The 18,989-nt window shown below is 36.2% G+C and overlaps 2 protein-coding genes and 1 non-coding gene across 5 annotated transcripts in view; 1 reads left to right on the forward strand and 2 right to left on the reverse strand.

Annotated features, from left to right (window-relative positions):
• Positions 1 to 18,989, reverse strand: part of LOC129806943 (peptidyl-prolyl cis-trans isomerase-like) — a 170,171-nt gene that overhangs the window by 127,938 nt on the left and 23,244 nt on the right. The window lies entirely within an intron of this gene.
• Positions 1,161 to 1,233, reverse strand: Trnak-cuu (transfer RNA lysine (anticodon CUU)). The gene has a single exon. It is a non-coding gene; the product is annotated as a tRNA-Lys (tRNA).
• Positions 17,279 to 18,989, forward strand: part of LOC129806913 (trissin receptor) — a 57,846-nt gene continuing 56,135 nt past the window's right edge. For 2 of the 3 annotated variants that reach the window (XM_055855765.1, XM_055855766.1), the window contains exon 1: positions 17,281 to 17,698. The gene's annotated coding sequence lies outside the window, so the exon portion shown is untranslated. Of the gene's footprint in view, positions 17,699 to 18,989 lie in introns of all 3 variants that reach the window. The other variant, XM_055855767.1, reaches the window with a different exon arrangement.

Here is an 18,989-nt window from a genome sequence, read left to right on the forward strand (position 1 = left end):
CAGAGAAAACATATCAATCCCGAGTATTCTCGGGATTGATCCCAGAGTCAATCCCGTGTATTCTCTCCTTCTCCTTATAGTATTTATAATAACTGGTTCATTAATAAACACGTCTTTTGGGTTAACACGTGTAGGTTCTTACTACACGTTCTCATGACGACTAACTCCTTGTCTTGTATAAATTATACCTTTTAGTTTAGAAGTCTCTCAAGTACTCCTAAAGAGTTCGATGATACTCAGATATCGCACGTGAAAGGTAAACTAGGTTGGAAGTACTTCAAAATATTCTCTCGGAAATAAGAAAAGTCAATTGAAAGAATCCAATATTATTATTTCCTAAGTGGAAAATTAATCATTTTAGTGTACTCAAAAAGTTTTATGCAAAAAACATGTTGTCGTAGAACTTTTGAATACTTTGTCGGATAATAAAATTGTTTCACAATATGCTTGTAAAACTTTCATTTCAAAGGGTTCCAGAGTTTCAGATTTGTTTAAAACTTTAACCAATTATAACAGATACGGATTCTTTTGTATCGGCTTACACATAATAAACTGTTGAAACAAAAATCATAAGTTTCAGTGAAAAATTTTCGAAAAGCTCTCGAAAGTTTTATTAGGGGTGAACGCGGACGAGATTGAACATTATAAAAGAAAGAAATGAGAAAGCAACCCAACTTTGCGGGATGCTCGAATTCACGAGATAGAGCTCTCTTTTAGTTATCTTTTCGCACTGTTTTTGGGTTCTTATCGGTTTACTTCAGAAGGTAGGGGAACGCTTCCAGACTTCGCACATACTCGTTAGCTTCGAACACTTCGTATTTTGTCCGTATTCCTTTAATGAATCTCACATGTTGTTACGGGTGTGTTATGGGGTCATGGGTCAGAGAGAGGGAGAAGAGGGAAAGAAAGAAAAAACTTGAATTCCCGTAATTATTTGCTACGGCAGTGAGTGATCCTCTCAATCTGGGAATAGTTAGTCTTTGGGAGAATATTGAGTGTGCTGTGTCGTGAGTGGTGTTGTGAGGTGTTTTCTTTTATTTTCAGAGAAAAGTCTGTAGGAAATTCAGGTGAGTGGGGAAAAGTGAAAGTGATCAACAGGAGCCTAGTAAGATTTTTTTTTTATCTCTTCTCCTTTGGAGAATTCGAGTGGTAACAATTGGCGCCCAACGTGGGGCTCGAACCCACGACCCTGAGATTAAGAGTCTCATGCTCTACCGACTGAGCTAGCCGGGCATGTTGATCAACGTCCTCTTGCGCAAGATTACACAAATATTGCTGTACAGGGTAACCATTCCCTTGGTGTCTCTACTGCTATGAGTATTCCTAATTTTCAGGTTCCAATGAGTAGTCAATCCTTTGTGCCCAATCAAATGAATTTCGCTGAAACCTTTAAAACATATGACTTAATAATCCATAACCTCGCTACTGTAATGAACCGCTTAAGTGACAAATTGGATGAATTTAAGATTTCTCAAAATTCTTTGCACTTTAAGCCTCCTGTAGTGTCTTCGAGCACAAGTGTTTTCGTTAATACTTCTCCTAATGTTTATCCCAATTGGCCTCCAGTGGGAAATTCGACTTGCGTCTCACATGTTTCTCAACAGGATTCGGCTGGTTCCACGCGTAGGTTGAAGCCATTACACGTGAAAGATTGGAATTTGAGTTTTTCTGGGGATAGAAAAGGGAAAAAGGCTCGAATGTTTTTGAAAGAAGCTCAACAAATGGCTAAAATTCAGGGAATTTCTCTTCTGGAAGTCGTTTGGTATATGAGGTTCATGCTGACAGGAGGGGCCTTAATTTGGTATGATTCTCATTCAGATGAATTGATGGGATGTTCTTGGGATGAGTTTTCCAATAAGTTCTTGGATGCATTTTATGATGCCGAGAGCGATTTTTCCATTAGAAAACGAATTGAGGAACGTAAACAGGGGAAAACAGAAAATGTGGAAGTTTTTGTGGCTTCCATGTTAAGCCTTTTTGATGAGTTGGACGGTCAGTTAAGTGAAACAGAAAAGGTCAGATTGATTCGCCGAAATTTGCATAGTAGTCTAAGCAGCGCCCTTTTACTGGTGGAGATTCCAACGGTAGGAGAGTTATGTGAAAAGCTTAAATTGGTGGAGCGAAATCGTTCTTATGCCTTTGTAGAGCGTAATGTGCATGAAACAAATGCAATTTCCTCTAAGGTGCAAAATGTAAAATCCGTCAGTAGGCAATACCCTAACAACCAAACTAAACCTCAAGGTCGTGTTAAATTTTCTCGTAATTCGGCTGATAATTCATCAAATGAGGGTAGTGAGTCTGGAGATTCTGAAACATCGGCTTCGCCTAACAATGCTGTTAGGAATACCTTTTCGGGAAGTTGTATTTTTTGTAAAAAGTCTGGGCATAGGATTGGTTCATGTATGTTGAGACCACGCGTATGTTGTTTTAAATGTTGCAAGCCAGGAGTTATAACTCGTACGTGTCCCAATTGTAATCCTTCGGAAAACCCCCAGACGACTCAGTAAATGAGAAGTCTGTAGTCGTTTCAAGAGCTGAAAATCTTCTCGACATATCTAATAATAATCTCGGGAAAGTTAATTTTCGTTTAATTGATCATCCAACCCTTTCTTCAAATATTTTTAAGGATATTAAAAATCCACAGCTATCAATTGATGAGATGCTCTGTTGCGATCGAGTGGTCGAAGAGGAGCTTAGTACTCTTTCCCTACTTCTTTTTGGTGACGACCCACGACCGCATTTGAAGGTTAATATAGTGGATGTGGAAATAGTGGGTCTTATGGATAGTGGGGCAAGTTGTACAATTCTGGGTGAAGGCTCTGAGAAATTGTTGGAGCATTTGAAGCTAGTACCTAGGAACCGTACCGTTGTGGTTCGTGTAGCAGATGGCAATTGTCAAAAATGTACTGGGGTGGTGGATGTTCCGTTTACATTCAATGGGGTAACACATACTATTTCGACTTTAGTGGTTCCGGGAATCAGAACATTACTTACATTGGGAATGAACTTTTGGGACAGGTTTGGATTTTCTCCCGCCCTTGTTAATTCTTTGCAGACGGAGCCCTCCCTTACGTCATTTATCCCTTTGAGTGAGAGTGAACAGTCGAAATTGGACAAGATTATTAATTCGTTTCTTGTAACGACGGATGACTTTTTCGGTTGTACTCATGTTTTAAAGCACAAAATTGATACAGGATTGGCAGAACCGGTGAGACGCAATGCGAGACCCGTGCCTTATCACCTCCTTCCATTAGTGGACAAAGAAATTGAGCGACTTTTGAATCGGGGGGTACTTCGAGAATGTCCTGAAAGTCCTTGGCTTAATCCAATCCAGACGGCTGTCAAAAAGTCGGGGGCAGTTCGCATCTGCTTGGATGGCAGATGGCTGAATCAGGTTACAGTTAGAGACTCTTATGCTATTCCCCATATTGAAGGAATCATAAACCGATTGGAAGATTTCAAATATTTAAGTTCAATTGATTTAAGTGATGCATTTTTGCAAATTCCGTTGGAAGAAGAGTCGCAATTGAAAACTGCATTTGCAATTCCCGGTCGTAAAATGTATTGTTATAAACGTATGCCATTTGGTCTAATGAATTCTCCTATGACAATGGCACGTTTAATGAACATAGTCATAGGAACAGATCTTGAGCCAAAAGTGTTTTGCTTTCTAGATGACATAATTGTGGCAACATCAGATTTTGAAACCCATTTAGAGGTACTGGAAGAAATTTCTGATCGTCTCCGTAAAGCCAATTTATCAATTAATATCGAAAAGTCACAGTTTTGTGCAGAGCGTTTGGAGTACTTGGGATATACGTTGAGTCCCGAGGGTATAGGTACCAATGATTTTAAGGTAGCAGCTATTACTAATTTCCCTACTCCCCGTAATGCTACACAATTGCGGCAATTGTTGGGAATGGTTGGGTGGTTTCGGAGGTTCATTCCTAATTTTTCCACAATTGCTAAACCATTAACAGATCTCTTAAAGGGTGGTGGGAAGTCGACACATATTTCGTGGACCCCAGAAGCAAATGAGTCCTTTTCTAAATTAAAAAGCCTTTTGACAACAGCTCCAGTATTGAAACTTCCGGATTATTCTAAACCGTTTATAGTACGCTCGGATGCGAGTGACGTGGGGGCTGGGGGGATGTTGTTGCAGGAGGAGGCTGGGCAGGAAAGGGTAATATGCTATGTGTCCAAGAAGTTCACCACCGCGGAACAAAACTATACAACGACAGAAAAAGAAGCGTACGGTTGTCTTATTTGTTTACGTAGGTTCGCACCATTTCTTTTGTATAAGAAGTTCCGTTTAGAGACTGATCATTCAGCTTTGCTTTGGCTTTTGAGACAGAAAGAGGCAAAGGGTCGTATTGGCAGGTGGGTTATAGAATTCCAACAGTATGAATTTGATATTGTTCATCGACCGGGTAGAGAATTAGTAGTGGCGGATGCCCTTTCACGGAACATATCGTCTTTGACTGTAGTCGAGGATAATTGGTATGATGATCTAAAAAAAAATGTTTTGGAGAAGCCAGATGATTGTCCTGAATATAAGATGGAAGATGGTAATATTTTTAAGTACTGCAAAGTTTCCACCCCTTTGAAGACAGTCAATTTTAAGTGGAAATGTTGCGTCCGTCGCTCAGATATACAGGAAATAATTCAAAAGTATCACGATTCACCAACAGCTGCCCATCTGGGGTTTTCAAAAACCTACAGGAAGATTTCCAGCAAGTTCTATTGGCCGTCAATGCGTTCTGATGTTCGTACCCATCTTAGGAAGTGTGAGATTTGCAAAGCGACTAAGTCGCCAAATGTCACTCTAACTCCACCTATGGGGTCTTACGTTACAGCATGTAGGCCATGGGAACACATTTCTCTGGATTTTGTTGGCCCACTAACAAAGAGTAGTGAGGGATACCGTCAACTGTTGGTTATTGTAGATAAATGTACAAAATTCATACTACTTTATCCTTTACGGAATGCAACTTCTGCTACGGTAATTAAGATCCTTTCTACGTATGTATTTCCGATTTTTGGTATACCACGAATTGTTTTCAGCGATAATGGACCAGCTTTCATTTCGTCTGCGTTTGAGTCTTTTTTGCAAGGCTTAGGCGTAACACATTGGACAACTCCGGCATATTCCCCCCAAAGCAACCCTACAGAACGGGCTAATCGTACAATTATTACGGCCATTAGGGCTTACATCTCTGAAAAACACGCTAATTGGCCTAAATATTTATCTGAAATAGGTATGGCAATGCGGTCTTCAATCCACGATTCAACCCAATATACTCCCTATTTTCTTAATTTTGGCCAGGAGATGATAGTAAATGGGGAAGAGTACGCCATTGAGGATGCCAACAAACCTCTTTCCTTGCAAGAGAGACTAGACGTTTTGAAGTTGTCAAGGGATGATGCAATTAAAAAATTAAAGATGTCTTATGAGAATTCAAGAAAGAGATATAACTTGAGAACTCGTCCCAATAATTTTAAAGTCGGGGATATTGTTTATCGGAGGTCATTTGCCCTGTCTGATGCAAGTAAAGGAATTCAAGCCAAGTTCTGCCCATGGGTAAAGTGTAGGATTATATCGCGCAAGGGTCAAACATATGAGTTGGAGGATGTTCAAACTGGGCGTAAAGGTATTTTCCATGGGAAGGATATCAAAGAGGGATAGAATTTTGGAGAATGGTTTTAATTTTTTTTTTTTTTAAGTTTTTTTTTTGTGGGATGAGTAGTGGGGTTTGAATGGTATTGTATATATATGTATATATGTATATATATATATATATATATATATGTATATGTATATGTGGGTGCATTTGTGTATATATGTATGGATGTACGGCAATGAATCACCGGAGTTGTCGAAAGACGTTCGCGATTTATTTTAAGTTATTTTTTTTAGTGGGAGAAATGGCAGTAAACGCTATTCCACTTGATTATGTATTCATATTAAACATTATATGGGATTAATAACAGATCAATAAGTACATTATTCTTTTTCGATCGTTCAGTTTTGTTCCTTAACATAAGGGGCATAAGAGAATTTCTTTACCTTTCTGAGTAACTTTATAGAGAACTACAAACTTGGGAAATAACTGGAATATTAATATTCAAAATGCCTTTGTGGATTTATCTGCTGCGATTGGACCAAAAGAAGGAAAAAAGAATATTGGAAGTTCTCTTGAAATGGGAGAAATAGATTTGGCTGCACTTGGGTGGATCTTCTGAACTGCCATTTACTTGCAGCCACATTTTCTTGAGGAGATGTTGTAAATATTCCTGATCGACCGCGGCACCAATGAGTCGCTTAACGGTAGCGTTGTTGGGAAACTCAGTGGATCAGGGTTTTTCTCTACCTCTTCAAGGTTCTCTTTTCCCTAAACTGTACACGCTGAGGTTCTCCACCTTCGCTGCAAACGCGTGATTAACTTTCAGTCATTTCGGTTGTTGGCACGTTTCTTTAAGTTATAATGGTGCATCGTGTCTGGACAGGTGAAGGTTTACCCTGGTGTCCATAAAGTTTTATAATAGGTTTAGATTAAAAAAAAAGTTACTTAATTTAATTGGTATTTTTTTTGAGGATGGGTAAAGGAACTTTCTTTTTTTTAATATATTTTATTTTCTTTGTCGGTTTCAGGGAATATGTTACGGGTGTGTTATGGGGTCATGGGTCAGAGAGAGGGAGAAGAGGGAAAGAAAGAAAAAACTTGAATTCCCGTAATTATTTGCTACGGCAGTGAGTGATCCTCTCAATCTGGGAATAGTTAGTCTTTGGGAGAATATTGAGTGTGCTGTGTCGTGAGTGGTGTTGTGAGGTGTTTTCTTTTATTTTCAGAGAAAAGTCTGTAGGAAATTCAGGTGAGTGGGGAAAAGTGAAAGTGATCAACAGGAGCCTAGTAAGATTTTTTTTTTATCTCTTCTCCTTTGGAGAATTCGAGTGGTAACAATGTTTTTCCCAGAAAATGTGTGACTTAAGGCTAGCTATGAAAATATTTTATGGTCAGATCCATTAAAGGAATATCGTCAGTTAAATCAGCATTTGTCGTAACTTCCTTTTAACAAATTTTTCAGGAGACGATATTTTCAGTTCAGCTTTATTTTTCTTAAAAATGAGCCCCGAATGCGATACTTTTGAATCAAAATAATAAAATTGGCATTAAAAAACTGTAAGTTAACTCGAGAAAATCTTTATAAAATTATTTTAAAGCTGAGATATTGAGATATATGTTCGATGAAACACAATAAGATTTTATCGTAACTTCTATCGTTTATAAAGCCATAACTTCCAATGTATGGAGATTCTGGAAGTCACGACAATTTTGTAAAATGCATTATATCAATTTGAATTATTCTAGTGATAATAAGCGCCTTTATCTGACTAAATTAGTCAATAATACTGTTATCCTTGTCCCTAAAAGCTTTTATTTCATGAGTTTTATTGAATAAATTTTGTGCGCCACGTCGTTTGTTTTGTTTTGAATTAATGACAGATGGGCAGGGATTTTTTCTTACTTTTTTTTCTCACAAATATTGAATTAAAATGATTTAATTTTGCATTATTCGTACTGTCTTTGGGTATTTAGCAGAGTTTTTTGAACGTTTTAGTGAGAAAGGGACAGATAATCCTAACCGGCTAAGGTTAGGCCTTAGCCTTATCCTAACCGGCCTAAGGTTTCCAGACTTCGACCACACTCTGCCTTCGAAGCAGGGGCCTCTCGACGTTTCATTTTTCCATACGTTTTTGCATAGAGGCACTGAAGACTATTGGCAAGTTTTTTCCTAAAGAGAATTGACTTATCAGTTTAATATATTTCGAAATCGTGCATTAAAATCTATCTAAAAAGGGACAGATAATCCTAACCGGCTTATGTAGGTGAGATTCTTAACGTGAGCTAACTCGGAGTGCATGCAAATTCGATTTGGAGCTGAAGTAGGGAGACGCCATTCAGTTATCTTGAATCAAATTCGTGAAATTATACAAATTTTGTATTTAAACCAAAATATCAAGGATTTGGATGAACTGGCACAAAAGTAATATATGGGTGAAATGTAGACCAGAATGTTCTCTATAATTTTCCCATAGAACATGATCTTATCGATTACTCAGAAGCCAAGATAAGCGAGGTTTTTTGTTTCTGAACTCGTTTTTTCGACCAGAGCGCCCCAAGTAGTCATTTGTTGAACTTCAACTATATTAAAGAATTGTTGTACTTTGCGGGACTTTCCATTTAAACCCCTATTTTAAGTGTCTTTGTGGAGTAGAGGCAGTAAAATTGGCATCTGAGTGATTTCAAAGCGTTATTATGGGAAAAATCAATTTTTTCACACTTAAACGGCAAAATCGGAGTGATAGCGTAGTCTGAGCGGAAAATGATGTATGGACGAAATGTAGAGACAAATGTTCTCTACAATTATGTTGAAGTAATCATCAAAATCGGTTCAGCGACAGTCGAGATAATTGAGGTTATGTGATATTGAAATTGGTTTTTCGACTGTGGCGCCCCTGGTGTTGGTCCCACGAAGTTCAAATATTTTAGAAAGTTGTAGTATTTGGTGAGATCTTTCGTTTAAGCCCTCATTCATCAAAATCGGTCACATAGAACCGGAGATATGATTTTTTGAATTTTGTGAACTTTGACCCCTCATATCTCAGGTTCTGTTTTAACCACAGCGCACATTTGCACCATTTTGGAAACGTCCTAGACTGGACTACAACATACTAAAATTTCATTAACTTGCACAATGCCGTTTTTGAGAAAAGTGACTTTGAATTTCGATGAATTTTGACGCTATCACAGCGCCACCTGTGGTGACTTTTTGAACTTCCATCTGAAAGTGCTCATCGAGACGAAACCAAAAAGGTAAAATTTAGGTCGCTATGTTAATTAGAACCGGAGATAGAGGCCGGTCAATGTTCGAACTTTGACCCCTTATAACTCGGGTCAGGGGTTTTAGATCGACTTACGGTTTTTTTTGTTTGATAGGTATAATCAACGGCTACAACATACTAAAATTTCAGCCCGATGCACAATGGAATTTTTGAGTTATTTAGCTTATAAGATTTAAAAATTTTCTTTTTAATAATAGCGCCCCTAGCGGTGGCTTTACGAACTTACGATGTTAGAAGGGAAAGTGGCATTTCACGAGAGCTTTCCAAAAAGCCCTCACTTTTTAAATTCTGACAATTAGAACCGGAGTTATGGCCATTTTAAGAAATTTTTTTTGGACCCTTATAGCTCGGGTCAGGGGGGTCGGGGGACCTTAAGTTTGGTATTGATGGAAAGCTCTAAGGCCCAGCTATAACATACTAAATTTGAGCCCACTCGATGCCATAGGGCGGAACTATTGAGAAAACAAAAAAAGGGGGGTCTTCAAAATGGCGGAAGGAGGGGTGGGGGGTGGGGGGTCAATGCACCAAGTTTCAATTTTCATGCGATATATAACCTTTGCCGAAAACCGCAAGTCGATATCTCTTTTAGTTTAGGAGTTATTAAGCTCCAAAGAGCGGCCGGCCGGCCGGCCGGCCGGGAACGTAAATTAGCCACATTATATTCGTGATCAGGAAGTGCTGAAACACATTTTGGCCAAGTTTGAGCTCGATAGGACGACATGAAATTTTGTTAGGATTATAGTAGGTGAGATTGTTAAGAATCTCACCTAATATTACTTTTTTGCTGCAAAATACAAGCCACGCAAGTGAGCAAAAGAAGTTACAGCAAATGCTGATTAGAGGAAATTTTGTCGTAACTTCCCTTAAAATGGAAGTTACGACAAATTCTGATAAATTTTTACTGATTACGGGCACTTACAATAATTTTTGTTAAAAATAATTTTTAATGGGCTTATAAAAGTTTCTTTTTCTCAAGTGTGTCTAATAAACAAAATTACGCCGATTCCAAATATGTATATATCTGAAAATGGCTAAAATTAAGTTACGACAAATGCTGATTTAACTGACGATATGGGAAAAATGTGAAGTGTTCGAAGCAGGGGCCCATCAAGCCTAATAAAAAGTGAAAATATTTTTCACTTTTCCTTGTAAAAATTTTGCAGATATTACACTGCGACTTAAACAAATTTCCTCATAGTTCTTGTATTATTTCGGCGAGCATTATGAAATATGTATTAGGTGAGATTCTTAACAATCTCACCTACTATAATCCTAACAAAATTTCATGTCCTCCGATCGCGCTCAAACTTGGCCAAAATGTGTTTCGCCACTTCCTGATCACGAATATATGGGGGGCTAAGTTACGTTCCCGGCCGGCCGGCCGGCCGTCCGGCCGGCCGGCCGTCCGGCCGCTCTTTGGAGCTTAATAGCTCCTAAACTAAAAAAGATATCGACTTGCGGTTTTCGGCAAAGGTTAAATATCGCATGAAAATTGCAACATGGTGCATTGACCCCCCACCCCCCACCCCTCCTTCCGCCATTTTGAAGACCCCCCTTTTTTTGTTTTCTCAATAGCTCCGGCCCTATGGCATCGAGCGGGCTCAAATTTTAGTATGTTATAGCTGGGCCTTAGAGCTTTCCATCAATACCAAACTTAAGGTCCCCCGACCCCCCTGACCTGAGCTATAAGGGTCCAAAAAAATTTTCTTAAAATGGCCATAACTCCGGTTCTAATTGTCAGAATTTAAAAAATGAGGGCTTTTTGGAAAGCTCTCGTGAAATGCCACTTCCTCTTCTAACATCGCAAGTTCATAAAACCACCGCTAGGGGCGCTATTATTAAAAAGAAAATTTTTAAATCTTAAAAGTTAAATAACTCAAAAATTCCTTATGCGATCGGGCTGAAATTTTAGTATGTTGTAGCCGTTGATTATACCTATCAAACAAAAAAAACCTTAAGTCGATCCATAACCCCTGACCCGAGCTATAAGTGGTCAAAGTTCGAACATTGACCGGCCTCTATCTCCGGTTCTAATTAACATAGCGACCTAAATTTTACCTTTTTGGTTTCGTCTCGATGAGCACTTTCAGATGGAAGTTCAAAAAGTCACCACAGGTGGCGCTGTGATAGCGTCAAAATTCATCGAAATTCAAAGTCACTTTTCTCAAAAACGGCATTGTGCAAGTTAATGAAATTTTAGTATGTTGTAGTCCAGTCTAGGACGTTTCCAAAATAGTGCGTATGTGCGCTGTGGTTTCAATAGAACCGGAGATATGAGGGGTCAAAGTTCACGAAATTCAAAAAATCATATCTCCGGTTCTATGTGACCGATTTTGATGAATGAGGGCTTCAACGAAAGATCTCACCAAATGCAACAACTTTCTAGAATTTTTGAACTTCGTGGGACAAACACCAGGGGCGCCACAGTCGAAAAACCAATTTCAATATCACATAACCTCAATTATCTCGACTGTCGCTAAACCGATTTTGATGATTACTTCGACACAATTGTAGAACACATTTGTCTCTACATTTCGTCCATACATCATTTTCCACTCAGACTACGCTATCACTCCGATTTTGCCGTTTAAGTGTGAAAAAAATGCTTTTCTCATAAAAACGCTTTGAAATCACTCAGATGCCAATTTGACTGCCTCTACTCCACCAAGACACTTAAAATAGGGGTTTAAATGGAAAGTCCCGCAAAATACAACAATTCTTTGATATAGTTGAAGTTCAACAAATGATTACTTGGGGAACTCTGGATGAAAAAACGAGTTAAGAAACAAAAAACCTCGATTATCTTGGCTTCTGAGTAATCGATGAGTTCAAGTTCTACGGCAAAATTATAGGGAACATTCTGGTCTACATTTCACCCATATAACACTTTTCTGTCAGTTCATCCAAATCCTTGATATTTTGGTTGAAATACAAAATTTGTATAATTTCACGAATTTGATTCAAGATAACTGAATGGCGTCTCCCTACTTCAGCTCCAAATCGAATTTGCATGCACTCCGAGTTAGCTCACGTTAAGAATCTCACCTACATAAGCCGGTTAGGATTATCTGTCCCTTTTTAGATAGATTTTAATGCACGATTTCGAAATATATTAAACTGATAAGTCAATTCTCTTTAGGAAAAAACTTGCCAATAGTCTTCAGTGCCTCTATGCAAAAACGTATGGAAAAATGAAACGTCGAGAGGCCCCTGCTTCGAAGGCAGAGTGTGGTCGAAGTCTGGAAACCTTTTCCTACCTTTTGAAGTAACTTTAAAACGTATTATCTGTGAATTAGTTTTATATGACTTCAATATTTAAAATTATTGGCGCGTGTGGATGAGATATTCAACTAGAAACCTTGTAAATTAGATTTAAAAAAATGCTCGAGAAAAATAAATCAATTACGGATTATCGATTCATTATCGATTTACAATCAATATAGCTGGATTGAAAATTTCAAGACCTTTTAAGAAAATCCAAATTATGAACAATTTGGTTGAGAAATAGGTCCTTCGGAGTAACTTTACTTTAACCTTAAAAATATGATACCTAAAAGTTTTTCGGTCATAGGTGTCTATGGTATAGACGAAATATTCGCCTTAACTACTTTTAACACATATCCAAAAACAAAAAAAAATCCTAGGAGCTAATTTCTAATTAAATCAAAAATACGTGATGTTAAGGGGAGGGTTGTGGTGAGGAAAAAAAACATTTAGACATGATAATCACTTATGGATGGGTCATCTAACACCGGAAATCGATATTTCTTACCGTTTTAACTCCAGACCGATGACAAGTTGCGTAAGGGAAGATTATACTGCTCTCTCTTTTTGTGTTTTTAATAAAACCATTTGATCAAGATAGACTGTATTTCGATGGCTCAGAATATAAAACGAATAAGTCACGAATGGCCAACTTTACAGAAGAGCGATTTTAAGCTGAGATTTTGCATGCTTAGTACAGGATTTTTGAGATTTGATACAGTATTGCCAACTTTAGGAGATTTTCCCTAGATTTAGGAGATTCGAGTGGACATTTAGGTCCGAAAATTTTGATCTAGGAGTTAGGAGAATTATTTAGAAGAATATTTTTTTTTAGAAATTATCGAAATTATCTAGAAAATTTATCAGAAAAATTGCGACAAACACAATCTAACATGGAAAATGTCAACAAGAGCATTTAAAAAAGCATTAAACGTGTCTACATATTAGAACTGATTTCATCAAGAAATACTTCAAAAAGGTTTTAAAGAATAATTCCTATTTTTGAAGAAATTTTAGGAGAAAAATTCAAATCATTTGAAGCCCTTATAGTTTTGGGAATAATTAACTTTCCGGTATAATGTTCAAAAGCGAAAAGCGAAAAACAAATTTTGCAAAAAATCGACTAATTCGATATATATTCTGACAAGTCGATTTTCAAAATCTCACTGAAAATTAATGAATGGCATTTTCGAATTCACGAGATATGACAATAAAGCTCGACTGGTATTGTCAGGTTTCGAACTCACTCGTTATAATGCCACAAAATTTAAGGAATTTCTTTAATTGAGTGAGGTATAAAGGACAACATTTCTTTTCATGAGAACTATGAGAATTTTATTAATACTCTCTTAACCATAATTAAGATGATATTCCAACTGTGTGCACACAACAAGTCTACTCGCCAAAATTTCCAGATGACTCCAGTAATAATGATTGTGATTATTATCATATTTTGGCTTGTTTGTGGGTTAGCTGTTGACAAATGAAACCACATAATCTCACGTAATCTTCATGATGACTTGGGCATCCACTATTTGTGTGGTGCTTTGAAGGGGTTCCCTTAACCAATAACCACCATGACTTTCAGTTTGTTAACAATAGTGACCATCACAAAGCAAATCAATTGAGACGGTGAGAACACAAATTTTGAACCCTTGAGCCTCTATGGTTAAATAGAGCTTTTGAATAGCAGAGTTTATAGAGGATGAATGAAAAAGGTGGAAAAGTAAGACATTTGAGGAATCAACCAGAATTCTTACAAATTGAAATTGATTGAACTTTCAGGGCTTTCACAAAGTTTTCCATACGGAATTTCCCTGGGTACTCATGCGACTGCGGAAAGTTTAAATCATTCATAAGTGGCATTTGACAAAAATAGGTCGTACTTTGAGGACACGTGCAAAATGGGGAAGGGTTTAAGCGGCACTTAGCAATAAGAGACAGGAAAACCCAAAAACCCTACTGAGCATTTCATCCCCAACACAATCTAGAGAGTTCAGCCCCTTTGGTACTTTCGAACTTACTGAAGAATATACCGAAAGAGTTTTGACTTTGCTCTGTGTCTCTTTAAAGTGAAAATTAGGCTAAATGCGAATGACATGAGAGTTCCACATTCATGAATAATACCCACGAGAGAGCAAGTGAATCTAATGAGACAAAATAAACATACTCAGTCAGGGTGAATTTCAATGTCACTACTTTCCAAAAGGGCTTTTGTGATTTAACCAAAACTCATGGGGCTGCAATTAATCAAGGGTATGTAATTAAAAGTTTCTTCGCGTAAAGCCACAATTATTCTATTGAGGGTATCCCCAGAGAGTGGGGAAAGATGAAATGTTGACAAATAAATCTGCTGCGTAACACTCAATAATCGCGAAACATTATTACCATCCTATAACTCTTATAGCTTTAGAGAAATCCTGAAGGGAAAACTATAAGGACTATAAGAGTATTCAAGCGTCACTTCATCATAGAAGAAAGGATGATGAATTATTCTGCAGGAATCACAACAATACTTTCGAAATATTGAGGAAGACTTCAACTAACTTAAGTTAGTAGGGATGTAAGAGGAAGACAGGGCCATAGACGGACTCTACATTACGAACAATAGATAGCTATAAAGGCAGACTCTTACCTGTTAGATTCTTGCTATTTTCTACTTTGCGATTACATACAAAAAAAAATTGGGAAAAATAACTTTAGGTAATCAGAAAAAGAATTTTTTTCCTGTGACACAATCTTCCTCAAATGGTTAATAATCGAAACAGTGCAGAGTAGGGGAAAGCGCGCTATACTTCGGACGACTCAAACTTCGGTCGAAATTTTTCCTATGTTCTTAATAGTTTTACCTATCGTTCTTATCTGGAAATTTAAGGCGTTGGACTAGCTATTAAAATATAATATTATAATGGGTGAAATTAATTAAAAACATATTGAAAAAATTAGTTGAGCGAAGCTTGAATCGTCCGAAGGTATGCTTTCCCCTAGAAATCTCAAAATTTCAATTTAAGTTCAAATACGAAAAATTCTCCACTGTACCATAATGTGAAGCAATTCAGATGAAAAGCAGTCTTCTTTGGAAACCTCTAAAAGTTTTTTAAAAAAATATATATAAATAAGAAATTTCTTTAAATTCTCAATTTAACCCATTCAGTCAATGTACCAGAAATACTTGAGATAGAATGTTCATATTTTGGGATTAGTTTCCTACAGATTAATAGATGAATTTTTTGAAAAGAAATTTTTTTTATTTATTATGGGGGCGCGTGGAGCCCCTGTCAAACACACGTCTTAATGGTCACTGAATTTAAATTCTGTGCACTAATTCATTTCAAACTCTATTGCTTTAGATAGAGTAACTATCCAAGAAAACAAATTGGCACCTAGAATTCAAATCAGGAAAGAGGAAATGCGCCAATTTTGGCAAATTCGACGAAATGTCGAATTTTCCGTCCGCCATTTTGAGCAAAAATTTTGCATTACTTTCTGCGAAGCGAGAAAAGAACATCAAAATTTATTCCCATCTTTATCGGACTATTTTTCCCAAGTAATTGAAACACTAAAGTAATTAAAAATTCATTCCCGACAGCAATTCGGATAAAAATTATGCAGGAATAAATCATCTAAAATCACTCAATTTGCGTATGATGTATAATACTATGGTAAGGAATGGGTTAAATGATTTCTGCCCATTGGTGGTTTATTTTACTAGTCCTGACAGGTAATTCACGAGCGTAATCAGATAAGATTTTGACTGGTTACTCGTTAATATTTTATAAAAATAATTTTGCTTTAGTGGTTAAAAAAAATTGTGAATACAAATAAAAGAAAAAGTGCAAAAGACGATGAAAAAATAAAGAAGACTTTATGAAACGACCAAATAAAATTATATCCCAACTTTTGTAGCATTCTGCACAATATTTTTTGCTTCGTGAACTCTTTGATTATCTGGTAAAAAAGCTCTTTAATTTCTGTCGTTAGAAGAATTAAAAAAAAAACCAGTTCATTGTAACCATTTTAATATTTTGTCATTATAAATTAAATTCCTTTATGGACACCTAGAATTTGTGATATTTTTTAATATGCTAAATGTTACTATAAATGCAAAAGTATATAACAATAAAAAAAATTCAATGAGCATAAGGTAAAGTACCCTTACTCGACCGGGTTCCTCTATTCGACCAGTGGGTCAATTTTTGAATATTTGATGGTGAATTTCATCAATTTCTATGAATTTGTCACTGATTCGTATTATTTAAAGAATAATTGACCTATTAATGTTAGATCATACACAAAATATTATAGCAAATATAATTAAATTGAATAAATAAATCTACCGGTCGTATAGAGGAACCGGTCGAATAAAGGGTACTTTACCTTATTTGACTCATTTCGATTTCTTTTAAAAAAAAAATGGCCAAAAACTTTTGAATAAGCTGAATCAAAAACTTTGCTAATTTAGGATGAAATCAAGCGTATCTAAGGGTTTCTTTTGTCAACAGAAACTTCTTGGTTGATTGGATATTTTTTTCTTACAACAAATCGCGTTTCTATGAATACTTCCAGAATCCCCTTTTAGCCTTTCCACAACTTTTTCAAAATCTCTGCATGATTGAAGAGCTTATTGCGTAGGAATATCTCAAATCAACTGTTTGCCTTTTACATTACTTGATAATTCCATCCAAAGCGGATGTTATTACGGCTTAATGAAAATTTCTCCATTAATCTCCCTGAAAGAATCACAAATATCGGAGATACAATGTTAAATCTTTGCCAAATTCTTTCACCACACAATCTACACATTATTGCCACTAAATCTATTGGTTTCTCGCAGTAAAGGATTTTCTATTTTCTCGATACATTAACTGGGGAAATTGACACGTATCAGCATTAGATGGAATGTGGCTTTGATCAAATATTCTCTATGGGATTAATTATTCTTGTGGCATTTGATTTTCTAACGCTTCAGAGGTATAATAAAACTACTCTGTATAGGCATCAAGTGGATTTTCTTCGTGTCTTAACTACACGAAATGCGCACGATTCAAATGGGAAAATGGGGAAATGCCTGGTTGAGGCTTTCCCTCTTGAGCCACTCACTTTCTCACAACAGTTCCTCCGTGATCGTCAACTGATGTGGAAGCTTTGTGAGCTCTAGGAACTTATCGCTGTAACAAGAGTGTTCTCAAAAGTGAAGAGTACTTCATTGTGAGATACCTATTTTCTTAGTATATCATTTCTCAGTAAATGGCAAAAAATTATCAGGATACACCATCCCAAGGATTTCATTGAGATAAACGAATTTGGTGAATAATAAGTGTGATGATAATTCTAAGAGTGCTACCACAGTAAATGGAGAAAAAAGTGTTGAAAAGGCAGCAGATGACAAAAGTACCGGATGAGGATTGACGGAAATTCAGTGATATTTATGTGTGAAAGTTACCACCGTTAATGGGATTTATGTAAATTTATAGTGATTCAAATGTTCCACCTGTGAAGTGGGGTAGCATCCAAAAGAAATCTCAAAAGGTCTCTCCTGAAGTCTATTTATCATTCGCAAATATTCTATTCTTGTAGAGTTAGAGCATTTGCTCATTTTCCCATCGCTAGAAAAGATCCACTTTTCTCACGAAGATAAGGCATACATGAAGAAATCATAAGCTTACAGAAACTGGAAACAATTTATTAAATGAGGCAAAATCAAGACCAAGTACACTCTCAGGTGTAAACGAACTTTACACAGAGAAATGGAAAAAGAAAATTCAAATCCTCAATAGTAGATAAATTGACTGATTAGCATGTTAACTTATCATTTGCAAGAAAATACCTTTTATGGCCTTAAAATAGCTTGACAGACGTAAGGGTGGATTTATATTAATATTCAAAAGCAAATCAAAACTCATTGGGGATTTTGGAGTAGATTATATCTTTTGAGAGAACTTTTATCATGTTAAATTTTAAACATAACTTTCATTCAAAAAGAAAACAGTATGGTTTAGAATTCAAACAATAAGGGATAATAACTTACACTTACGGTCTTCTATGACCCCCCATTTCTTTTATTTTTCTCCCTCCTTCTTCTGCAAAATTTTGCTTGATATCTTTGAAAAACGAAAATCATCTTAAGTCATATCTAATAACGGTTTTAAGAGGTTACCTGCGTCAAGAAATCTAAAAAAAACAGAACATTTTCTCTATTTTTTTTAGCATATTAAAAAGTATTTATTTTAAGCTCTTGCATATAAAAGTATATATGTTTATACTATATTTTTTAAGTTTTTTATTTAAAAATTTTATAAATCCAGCCATTAAAATTTGATTTTCGATTTTTTAAAGAATTTACTTTTCGGTGGACAACACTTTTCAGAGTAGGATCATCTAAAATTAAAAATGCAAATACTTCCTGTTAGCTTATGAGTTAAATCACTCCTTGTACGAAAGATTTTATGTTTAAAAATAATCATAACTTATTCTGCAAGACGAAATGTGGGTGTAATATATGCGTCTAAAATTATATTTATTAATCAAATTTTATTTAATTTGTTAAAATTCTTTGTTCAAGGACTGGGTTAACTCATCACCTAACAGGAAATATTTGGTTTTTGGATTTCAAATGAGCCTATTCCGAAAAATCTTATCCATAGAAAAGTAATTTTTATGCAAAAAGATCTCCAAAAATCAATTGCCAGAAGCTGCATTCTTAAAAAATGTTAAATTAAAATTTTAAAAAATGTAAGGTAAATATCGTACTTATGCCTAAGAGCTTGAATTAAATATTTTTTTAATTACGTTTGAAAAAACAAATTCGAAGAATATGCTG

This window comes from Phlebotomus papatasi, chromosome 3, assembly GCF_024763615.1.
Source record: "Phlebotomus papatasi isolate M1 chromosome 3, Ppap_2.1, whole genome shotgun sequence".
NCBI lineage: Eukaryota > Metazoa > Arthropoda > Insecta > Diptera > Psychodidae > Phlebotomus > Phlebotomus papatasi.